General features: G+C 41.3%; 1 protein-coding gene across 3 annotated transcripts in view; it reads left to right on the forward strand.

The window, feature by feature from the left end:
• The window catches only part of LDLRAD4 (low density lipoprotein receptor class A domain containing 4), an 819,180-nt gene that overhangs the window by 197,870 nt on the left and 609,196 nt on the right, over positions 1-12,114 (forward strand). Inside the window, exon 1 of one of the 3 annotated variants that reach the window (XM_030212489.1) lies at positions 9,527-9,705. The exons of the other annotated variants lie outside the window; for them this stretch is intronic. The gene's annotated coding sequence lies outside the window, so the exon portion shown is untranslated. Of the gene's footprint in view, positions 1-9,526; positions 9,706-12,114 lie in introns of those variants that run through there. 3 annotated transcript variants of the gene reach the window in all.

Consider the following 12,114-nt stretch of genomic DNA (forward strand, 5'->3'; position numbering starts at 1 on the left):
AGCTCATTTAAAGCAGCCCCTCATTCTTCACCCCAGCAAAAAGCTGTATATTGTTTGGGGCTCTATATCATGTTTATTTAATATTTCTTAAACCGTCCATTAGCTGACTTTCTGAGTGGTGCACGTAATTCAAAAATGTATATAGAAAGTAACACAGAAAGGAGTCAGCATCACGGGTCCAGTGTTTGTGTCTCCATACCCAACCCCCTGAGAGCTGACTGCGTGAGGAACTGGTGAAACTATAGACGGTCATGATGGGAACGCATCCTGAAACAAAACATTTTTCAAATCGGTTTTAATTTTATGCAAGGAATGCGCCAGTCAGAGATGGGAGGGAATAATGTTCCACAATATAGGCCATTTAACACTAAAAATATGTGTCTGGATATTATCCAGACAGATATGATGAAAAGAGATAAGGCAGATTTGTTGAAAGATCAGAGCATCCTAGAAGAAACATAGGGAACCGGTAGTCATGCTAGGCATAACGGTCTGCCTGAGTAATGCATTCTTTGTACTAGCAAAAGAGTTTTAAATGTTTCTTTATGTTGTATGAGTAACCAGTGTTTCTCACTTAACAGAGGAGTGATGTGGTCAATTTTTTTGGAGCCTGTCAAAAGTTTCACAGCCATGTTTTGTACAATTTGTAGTCTTTGAATGTCCAAAACTCTGATCATTCAGAAGGGAGTTACAATAATGAAGACGACTAGTAACAAGAGAATGAATATTCATCTTTGCTGTCCTCAACAGTTGATAAATATTCCTTGTTGCCGCTAATGAAACAATTTCAACCATAATATAAACGATAAAGTGAAAACTTATCTGATGAAAAGATAATTCCAATCAGTTCTACCATGATGTCATACCCTTGAAAAACTATCCAAAGATGTTGAGCATTCAAAGAATAATCCAATGTGTCAAACAGTCAATACCTCAAGCCAATGTAACAATCTACAATTTCCAACCACAACTGCACTGGTTTTACCTGCAACTTGAGCTTCATCAGGGACACATCATTCCTGCTCAGGTTCCATCAGGGATATCTCATTCTTGAAAAGAAATAGGCAGTTTACAAATATTCATTAAATTGCTTGCAAGACCCCCCCCCCCCCCCCCCATTTTTTCCAATGAACCAGACCAGCTATTCCAATATGGTGTTGTCATTGCCTGCTCACTCAACATTTAAGCAAAACCTAAATGGGGGCTACTCAGAAATAAAAATGATCAAATAAAAAGTGTATCACTCAATCTCACAAATCAAACCTGAGGATACCACTGTCTTCCTGTGGAAAAATATCATCCTGTTCCCTCTGTTACAATCAATGACTTAAATCCTCTCCCTTTTAGGGTATCTGCTGCTCAATTAAAAAATAACTCACAGTTCCTACATCATAAAAGACTGATAACCAGTGTTCTAGCAATGAAGGATTACTCTCTTGTGTTCTAATTGCTGATCCCTGATATGCAATTTAATAGACTGAAAGGTTTGTCCTGTGTAAATCATTTGACAAGGGCATTGTCTAAACAACCCCAAATAATTTACAGGTGGTTATGGATGACATGAATGAACTCCTCAAGTTCCATTCTATAATCACAAACAAGAGAGTCCCCACATTTAAAATGTCCCAATGATATTGCCTCATTGTCTCAAGGGGCTCAATAACTTGAGTGAAATAAAAAGCCTATCAAGTTTTGCTGATGCTGAAATGCAAAACCTGGTGGCGTGTTAAACACTAGATGAATTTTTAATATTACCCGATGATGTTTCACAATTTGTCTAACCGCATTAGCTTGAGTAGAGTAAGGAAAATTACATGTGTTTCTAAATCTGTACCTGCCTGAAATCCAACAAAAGATATGTTTACTTCTTTGGTCTGCCTGTAGGCTTGCTGAATAACTTTAGATGCATGTTGTTTTATATTTAAAAATATTGCTTTATAACTTCAGCCTGCTGCTGAAAGTTGTTGAATGTAGAACATAGATGGCATAATCTAAAAACTGCTTGGGGGGGGGGGGGGGGGGGGTTAGGTACACCTTTAAGCTGTTATAGAATTGGCATTAAAGGAAAATTCTGTAAATGGCACCTTAAAAATTGTCAACGAGAAACCACACAGTTAACGTGATTCTATAAACTATGCCTAAAGGTCACCTAAAACCAGACCTAAATACCTACGTCTAAGTTAGGTGCACATCAGGTGGATTCCACAATAGAGTGCATAGTATTTTGAAATGCCCACAACCCGCCCCTTCCATGCCCATGGCCACACCCTCTTTTTGACTGTGCGCATTAGAATTTACCTGCACCACATTGTAGAATACTCTTAGAAAGTAGTGCATGCAAATTCTAATTGAAGACAATTACTGCTGCTAATTGGTTAAGTAGCAATTATCTGCGCTGATTGGCTTGTTAAGTTATGCACGCAATTTGGCCATGCGGCCAAATTAGCACGCACAACTTAAGGCGTAATATTAAGGTTTTGAAGGTTAAATTAAAGGTTTGAAGGTAAGCGTGCACCTTTGTAGTGCCTAAAATGTTATAGAATTGCCCCAGAAAGGTATTATATTCAGTACCACTGTCCAGATAGCTATGGCACTCAATCTACGTGCTGGCAGCTGTATGTGCTATTCAACCGCTATGTATATAGCTAAGTGGCTTAACTTGGGTCAGCTTTTTTGTTGTTGCCCTAAAATAAACCCCTTATCTAAATAGATAGGGGATGAATATTGATGCTGTATGTATAACTAGGAGAAATGCCCCTTCTCTACCCTAGCACTATCTGGATAGTTCTGGAGTGTTTAGAAGGAATTTTCAGCTGCACTATCCATATACTCCACACAGAGAGGACATAGACTCTTCCAAAAACCCATGGAGACGAGATGTAAATGTATACACTTTATCCTTTATTAAAGTAGACTTGACATGGCACCGTGTTTCAGCAATAGTGCCTGCCTCAGGAATCTGTATGTAGTTGTGCCTCAAGGACAAGCTGTAAAATTTTACAAAGGAGAGCGATAAAACCGGGCACAAGTCCTTAAAAAGACTGCCCCAACTTGACATTTCGTCCTTTAAGATTGTAAGCTCCTTTGAGCAGGGACTATCCTTATTTGTAAAACTGTACAGCGCTGCGTAACCCTAGTAGCGCTTTAGAAATGTTAAGTAGTAGTAAATTATGTGAGAAACTATTGTACACAAAATGAACTAAAAACTTAAGATGCTGTGATAAACTATGAGAACCAAACACAGAGCACTGTTGCAGCATACAGACTCCTGAGGCAGGCACTATTGCCGAAACGCGGTCCTGTGTCGAGTCTACTGTAATAAAAGATAAAGTGTATACATTTCCATCTTGTCTTCTTGGGTTTTTGGAAGAGTCTTGTTGATCACGCTACTCCGTTGCTTCAGTATTGTCTTAATCATAGCGGATCCGGTTTCCCCAACTTTTAGGCATCCTTTATAGAATCTGGAGGAATGTGTATTTAATAGGTAGGCATATACGTGCATGGGACTTACATTTAACATGCAGCACTTACAGAATACCACGTTACCCATGTATCTCAGGCATTTAGGCGTGAACACTCATGCCAGCTCTATGGCTGAGGAAAGGGCTTATGCCTTCAATAAAGGCACATATTTTTGCTGTTATGCTAATATTCTGTAAAAGAAAGTTGTCACCTATGTTCCTTTTTGTAACAGGATCCTACCAGGTATCCTCTGGGTGTCTAATTATAGGTGACTGGTTATAGATTTACCTCTAATGTCCTCATAGTCCATTTAAAATTCCCAGATACACTTCATCTCATGCCGTGTATCATACCATATACTTCTTTATTTAGGAAGAATTTGAAGTTGTGTTGGTGAGCTGTTGTGCCCATGGTTTGCAGTATCTCCGGATTCTATAAAGTGTGCCTAGAGATCTGTGCTGAAATTCAAGCATATTATATAACAACGCACGTAATTTAAATGGATGAACAAGCTAATTAGCGCTGATAACAGCTCTTAACAAGCAATAATGAGCACTAATTGGCAATACCCAACCCCCTGAGAGCTGACTGGGTGAGGAACTGGTGAAACTATTGACGGTCATGATGGGAACGCATCCTGAAAGAAAACATTTTTCAAATCGGTTTTAAATTTATGCAAGGAATGCTCCAGATTTGGCCGGGCCCGACCGTATTATCGAAACGAAAGATGGACGCCCATCTTGTTTCGATAATACAGGATGCCCCGCCCCTTCGCCAGGGCCCCCCGTAAAGATGGGCGCCCTTAAATATGGGTGCCCAGTTCGATTATGCCCCTCAACATGATTTAATTATGATATAGTTTTCCTTTAATTCCAGTTTGTAGTAGTTTAAAGTTGAGGCTCTGATGCCAGGCTGACTTCACAAAATTTACGACTCTATGAAACATTCTCTCTGAGGGGTGTTTTTTTTTTTTCTTATATGTTTTGTTACAATGCCTATGAGGTAGGGGTTCTCAACTTAGTCCTCAGGAGACACAGAGTTGGTCTGGTTGTCAAGCTATCCACAATGAATATGCAAGAGAGAAAGTTTTTCTTGCACTGCCTCCATTGCATGCAAATCTATTCCTTGCATATTTATTGTGGGTATTGTGAAAACCTGACTGGCTGGTTGTGTCCTGAGGACTGGGTTGAGTACCCTTGCTCTGTCTAAGGTAATGATGTGGTCTGTGGTTTGGTGAATTTGGAAGAACGCAATATGACTTCTATGTAAATTTTGCTGTTCATTTGGATTCATTTGTTCAGGACATTACAAATTAGCTTCTTAATATTAGGTTAGTGATATCCTTATGTTTATAGATTCATGTAATTAACTCTTCCAACAATGTTGTCAGGAATTGGCAAGAAATTATTACGGTTTTCCTTGATTTGTAGAGTACCTAGCTGTATTTGAGTATTTCCGGAGCCCTTTTACTAAAGGGTGTTAGAATCTGGGAGATTGAACCTGGCGTTTTTAGAAAACATTTTCCTTTAGTTAAAATGTTGCAGGCCATGCGGTACCATTTTCTTTAGCGAGCAGTGCCTGCAAAAAGTTAATATGGGAGCACTTACTGCCTCCTATTTAGGAGGTACTAAGTGCTCCTGCATTAAGTCTGTGTTATCCAGTGAATGCACGCAAAACAGAGCGCGCTAGCTGGATAACACTTCCATGTCTATGACATGCCCCCTCCAAAAAAAAATAATATGTAGAAGAGGGGAAATTACCGCAAAGAGCCAGATTATATTTAAGGTGCCTAGAAAATCTGTGTGGTAAACATTTTCAATTAAGCAAATTTTATAAGCGGTATCTAAATTTAGGTGTGGTATATAGAATACACTTAGTTGATATCCCCGTGTCTAAAACTACGTGCATCCATTTACACCAACAAAAGCATGGTGTAAATCCTGGCACATAGATTTAGGCGCACTGAGCCGTATTCTATAACTACACACGTAAATTTGAGAACACCCATGAAATGCCATGTCTCCGCCCATAACCACACCCCTAAAAGTTAGGCGCTCTGCATTACAGAATATGCTTAGCAATCTGTGCGTGTAAATTCTAATTATTGCCAATTATTGCTCATTATTGCTTGTTAGGTGTTGTTATCAACACTGATTAGCTTGTTGAGCCAATTAAGTTACGCACGTTGTTATGGAATACACTTAGATTTCAGGTGCGCTATATAGAATCTGGCAGAAAATGCTTTAATGTGTTTTGCAGTAAGTATTTTTTCATGCGTTAAGCTTAATGCCCATTAGTAAAAGGGCCTCTCAATCAGTCAGGAGTATCCCAAGCTGGAATTGCACCTGTGCAACATGTCCCCTATCACCTCTGCCCTGCACACTGCACCACAGCCTTCGCAATCAACGGGAACCAGTTTTTGCACCCATGTCTCCCTTGAGCCCTGTGTGGCTGCTCCACTCACACAGCCCTAAGGAAGGCCATGCAATCAGTAGTCTATCTGGTCACCTGTCGGAGGCATTCTTTATTTCCTGTGTTGTTATGGGCAGGGGCGTAGCCAGACTTCGGCGGGAGGGGGGTCCAGAGCCTGAGTTAAGGGGGCACATTTTAGCCCCCCCCAAGCACAACCACCCCTCCCCGTCCCTTTCAACCCCCTCCCACCGCCACGAACTCTCCCCAGCCACCGCCAGGTACCTTTGCTGGCAGGGGTCCCCAACTCCGCCAGCCGAAGTCCTCTTCAGTGCCGTTCTCTGAGTATGGCGCATTCGCTGATCTGAATTCTGTTTCTGTGAGTCCTGACATCTTGCATGTTCCTATGTGCAGGATGTCAGGACTCACAGAAACAGAATCCAGATCAGCAACACGCCAGAGACCAGCGCTGAAGAGGACTTGGGGTTGGGGTCCCCCGCCAGCAAAGGAAGCCCACAGCGGCAGGAGGGGGGGGGGGTTGAGAGGGTCGTCGGCAGAGGGGTCCAGGACCAAATCTACGGGGGCCCAGGCCCCTGTGGCCCCATATAGCTACGCCACAGCTCCCCATACAATATAAAGGGCTAATAGTGAGATGTGTATCTGAGACTTTTTATGTGAATTCCACTGCAGTGCCCCCTAAGGTGCCCCACTGCTCTGCTGGCTAGTCTACTAAGAATGCTGCCCCCCCTCCAATACACACCAATGGCTTGTTTTTGTCCATTTTTCCCTTGGACGTTTTTTTTAATGGTCCTAAAAGATACACGCACAGAGCACAAAAACATGTACAGATAGCCATTTTAGAAACAAAAACTTGGATATTTTTCTGGTTTGAAAATGGCCAGGTTTGCTACTAGATTTTTTGGACATTGTTTTTCACAAAACATCCAAAATCAGATTTAGACATCATATTGAAAATGTCCCTCCACATGTACCAACACTTAAAAACTGCATATCTGAATACACTTCTGGCTTTTTGTGAGTTTCCACGCTTACAAATGGTATATCCTTCAAATATATGCTGTAGATTTGGTTGTGTCTTTACTTATTTATCTACACTTTTAAAAAAACACACATCTGAATACACTCTAGGTCTGGTTGCGAGTTTATCTACACTTATAAATTGTATATCAAAATACACTCCAGGTTTTCTTCTGAGTTTAATTTATATATTTACTACACATTTAAACTATATATCCGAATACACTGCAGGTTTGGGTTGCAAGATTATTTACTACACTATAAACTACATATCCTAATACGCTGTAGGTTTTTTGTGCATATTATTTATTTACCAAATCTTACAGCGCCTTGTGACTTTGGGCAAGTCACTTAACCCTCCATTGCCCCTGGTACAAAATAAGTACCTGAATATATGTAAACCACTTTGAATGTAGTTGCAAAAACCTCAGAAAGGCGGTATATCAAGTCCCATTTCCCTTCCCCTTTACATGCTCCAGTTTCGGTTGTGAATTTACTCCTTTTCCAGAAGGAGTTTTTATCTGTGGTTGCCTCAGTTTCAGATGGTTGTTCTTCATGTAATCAGACTTTTTCTATTTTCAGGTTGTCTTGTAATTTCCAGGGCTTTTCTTGAGGGGGTACTTGGGGGCACTGAGTACCGGCACCTTTTCTATTGTCTGGTAAAATCGACCCATGGACCTCAAGTTTTAATGAAAGAGCTCAGGCTCTACACACCAATTCTGTCTTGTCATAGATTCTGTGACTGGTTGCAGGGGGGTCTAGCTATTGTGGGGTGGGTCCCTCAGTGATCACGCTGCCCCTGGTGGCCTAGCATTTGAGTACTGGCACCTTCTTTGCTAGAAAAAACACACTGGTAATTTCTAAGATTATGGAAACAGGTGCTGTGTAAATCTTCTTTGAGGGCTTTTTCAGATTAGAGAGCTTTATTTTTTATCTTAAAAGTTCACATTACTTATTAAACCAGGCTGCTTGAAATGTAATTTGTTTGGTCAGGTTTTAAAATTCTGGTTAATTCCCTTTGTGTTCAGGAAAGTTGCTTTTATATCCATTGCAGCTTGTTCATTAATTAATATGCAAAACTGAGCATTCAGAGATTTCTCCCCCAACAGAGGGGCCAGTGCTTAGAACTGCGGCATTGTATGGAACAGCGCTGAAAAATACCGCCGGAACAGCTCACAAAAATAAAATTTCGGCAAGCTCAGCCTTAGCAGCATGCAGATTTTATGTGCTCAGTGCAAGGGAGAGAAACATGCCTGCCACATGCACTGAAAAGCTGTGTAGTGAGCACAGCTCTTGTGCACATGCCCAGTCAAACTGGGGAGCAGGGTACCCGCAGGAATCCGGCTGTACAAGGGATCTGAGCTGCACAACAGCTGGAGTAGAGAAAGAGGAGTCAATAGGATTTGCTATAAGAGATGCATCGTAATCAGCACATTAGAAAGAACAGACAGACAAATGGGATTCCCAGATATTTTGACTTCCGTCATTTAGAGGTTCTTTTACGAAGGTGCGCTAGTGTTTTTAGTGTGTGCTAATGATTAGCATGTGCTAAATGCTAGAGTGGGCGTCTCTAATGGTTAGCACGTGCTTATTTTTAGAGCACTCTAAAAAACGCTAGCGTGCCTTTGTAAAAGGACCCCTTAACTAATTTGCAAAAAAAAAAAAAAATCTTGTAGGCATTTAACAATCATCAGCATCCTGCTTACTTTTTTACATACAATCAAAGGGTGAAAACCCTGAGAAATTCTTTCTTCAAACACCCTTCCGCAGAGCTACCAAGTTACTCATTCCAGGAGGGAGACTGTTTGGCTGGTCCTGGATTTCTGCCAACCTCATCCTGGTGCATTATGATACCTGCAGCACTGATTTCTATGGATAGAATCATGGACTACAAGTCCCACATTGCTTTGGGATGTAAGTTTAAAACCAGGACCGGCCAAAGAGTATCCCTCCTGGAATGGGTAACTTGGCAGCTCTGCTTCTGCCAACTGGAGCTGGCGGTAGGTTTCCAGCATTAGGGGCAGTGTTCTTTTCTGCGCTGTTCACTGAGCAGGAGAGGGGACACCATTTGCATATATTTAAATATAATTTGAGCTAATATTTGGCGGGCAGGCTGTTTCTGGTGCTAGATCCCTTTGAGCATTGTGTGCATATTAATATGGGCGCTGTTATGGCGCTAATGAGCAATAATGCCGGCATTGTGTTTTGAGAATCAGCTGAAGAGACAATTTATGGTGATTGCCTGCAACAACCAAAAACAGGTATAGATGGGGGGGGGGGGGGGGGGGGGATTAATTTACCCAAGTGCAAATGGTCTTTCACAAATTTTACAATAGTTTGCTTTTGGAGGTGCTTGTGTGATTCGTAGTTCAGCACTGTTCCTCGGGCTTTGCTTATTTGGCCACTTGATGGCGGTGAACTTGTTTTGGATGCTTGTGAAAGACAGTCTACGGTCACATGTTGGTCCATTTTTCAAAGATAAGATTCCAGTGAACTGGCTTGTCAGAGTACAGTGGAATCCTTGGTGCCCTCAGTTCTGTGGAGCGAGAGCATTGATTAGTTTATGTTATGTACAAGCTACTGAGGGAATTTTTGTTTCCCTTTTCAGGGTAGAATGCTAATGAGTTGAACCTTGTGTTCAATTGTAATTTTGCGCTTGAATAATTTTGCAGTCTTGTCAGATTGGATTTTAGAAGAATCACTGGGAGATAAGGTGAGGAACACTGCAGCTGCCATATGTAAGATGCTTTGGTTCTACTGCCCCAGCCTTCCGAGACAAAGTATTTACTATCTCAGGTCAGTTAAATTATGCTAGAAGAAACACCAATATAGGTAAAACGAGCTTTTTAAAATAAGAGCCTAGCTTCTTATGGCAAACTCCCGCTTAGCCTTACTAACACTGTTTGCATGCACACAGAACCTTTCTGTTCCTGGATTAATGAATATTGTATTCCGTTTGGAGTAAGTCTGTCACACAGGATTAAATGTGAAGTTTCTGACTGTGTTCTGATCTAATCCTGGAGCTGGCATTCAAATTCCATTCTTGTACATTTATTCCAGTGCTAGTTACTCCTGGAATAACTATTCCCGAGGTAAAATCACTTCCCTGGATGGGATTAATTTTGCCAGTGTTAATGGGCTCAAAACTCCCAAAGTGCAGAGAGACCAGCAGCAGCAAGCCAAGAGCAAGTGTGTGATCAGAGATGTGTGTGAAAACAGCCTGCATTTGACATTTTACATCTTTAAGTCTTTACTAAAAAGCTTGTCTAAACTATTTAATTGTCTTGCATTTGTTATGTTCTTTTAATGTGTGCCATGTACCCCAATTCCTTCTAAAACCGGTCTGTTGTCTTAACCCATTAGTACCCAACGTTCCCATATGGGGTTTTATTATGGGAACACTGGGCACTAATGAGTTAATAGTAAATTTGTCCTATCCCTTGCCAAATATTTTTTGACTTAGGGCTCCTTTTACTAAGCAGCAGTAAGCCTAATGCGGGTTTACAGCTCGCTATAACAGAAGTACTGTCAGGCTACCACAGCACCTCTACCGTGCCGTCGGACTGTACCCGACGGTAATCAGGCAGTACTGCGCACTGCCCAGTTACTGCTGGGTTAGCCAGGGTGGCGGTAAGGGCTCCCCCCCCCCCCGAAATGGCCATGCGGCAAGTGCTGTACTTGCCACCCGGCCATTTCCTGCAGGAAAGCAAGACCTTCCCTTTTACCAGCTGTGGTAAAAGGGGAGGGCCTCGGCACGCAAGTAAAATAAGCGTTGATGCCAGCGCCAGCCCATTTTTTGCTTCAGCTTGGTAAAAGGGGCCCTTAGGATCCAGCATGTCATCTGTTATAAAAGAGAGAGAGAGAGAGAGAGAGAGAGAGAGAGAGATCTAGCAGAGTTTGATAAAAAAAAAATTTCATTGTCTAACCATGAATTGTATTTCCTAGGTATGCCTAACCTCCTAACTTGTAATCATTGTTGAGCTTTAAAGGTGAATGCAGAATATAAGAGTTATGGAGGAGGTTCTATATATGGCGCCTAAAAAATTGGCACTGAATTCAGTCCCGACTAAGCATATTCTATAATTGGTGCCTAGATTTAGGCGCTGATTATAGAATATGCTTAGTTCAAATTTCAGCACCTAAATCTACGCGCGTCCATTTACACAATTGAAAACTTGGTGTTAATCCCTTTGTGTAGATTTAGTTGCACTAGGACATATTCTATAACTAGGCACATACATTTCGGAATGCCCATGAAACGTCCATATCCCCACCCATAACCATGCCCCTTTTTGCCTGCGTGTGTTAGAAGTTAGGCGCACTGCATTACAGAATGCACTTAGCGAGTTCTGCGCCTAAATTCTAATCAGCGCCAATTAATGGTGCTCATTATTGTTTGTTAAGTGCTGTTATCAGCGCTCATTAGCTTGTTAAGCTTTTTAAGTTACCTATATTGTTATAGAATCTGTTCCGATTTCAGCGCAGATGTCTAGGCATGCTATATAGAATTCAGGGGTATGTGTATCTTACTTCTAAGCTTCAAACAAAAAAAAAAGCAGACTGAAGAATGGATAACTGAGTGGATTTATTTTCAGATACCCGACATGGCCACATTTTGCCTTAAAAGGCTGCATCAGGGGTTTCCAGTACACTGTTAATCAGACATACAAAGAATATAATTAAAATCAACATGTAAATAATTCTACAATTATGTCTAAGCTTCAGAGAGCATGAGTCACAGATGAATTTTCAATTCATGACCCAGGACTTCTGAATCCTAGCACTGCACTGTGCCTTCCATGCATGCTCATTTTTCTCTCAAAGCTCTATCCTACTGAAGGTGCAAACCAATCATATGTAAAACCAAATCCAGCCGATATTCAGCTGACGGGAGACAGGTTGGTTAAATATGAAGATCAGCGCTGAGCCAGGATATTCATTGCTGGGATGTTTTCAGTGACCGGAATTGAAAATCCAAGGGTTTTTTGTGGCTGGTTTAAACTTAACCAGCCAAGTCAATATTCAGCGCTGGCTGGTTAAGGGGCCCTTTTACTAAGGTGCGCTGAAAAATAGCCTGTGGTAGTGTAGATGCGTGTTTTGGGCACTTGCAGAATGATTTTTCACCACACCTGTAAAAAATGCCTTTTTAAAATTTTTGCCGAACATGGACATGTGGCAAAATGAAAATTGCCATGCGTCCATTTT

This window comes from Microcaecilia unicolor, chromosome 1 (genome assembly GCF_901765095.1).
Source record: "Microcaecilia unicolor chromosome 1, aMicUni1.1, whole genome shotgun sequence".
Taxonomy (NCBI): Eukaryota; Metazoa; Chordata; class Amphibia; order Gymnophiona; family Siphonopidae; genus Microcaecilia; species Microcaecilia unicolor.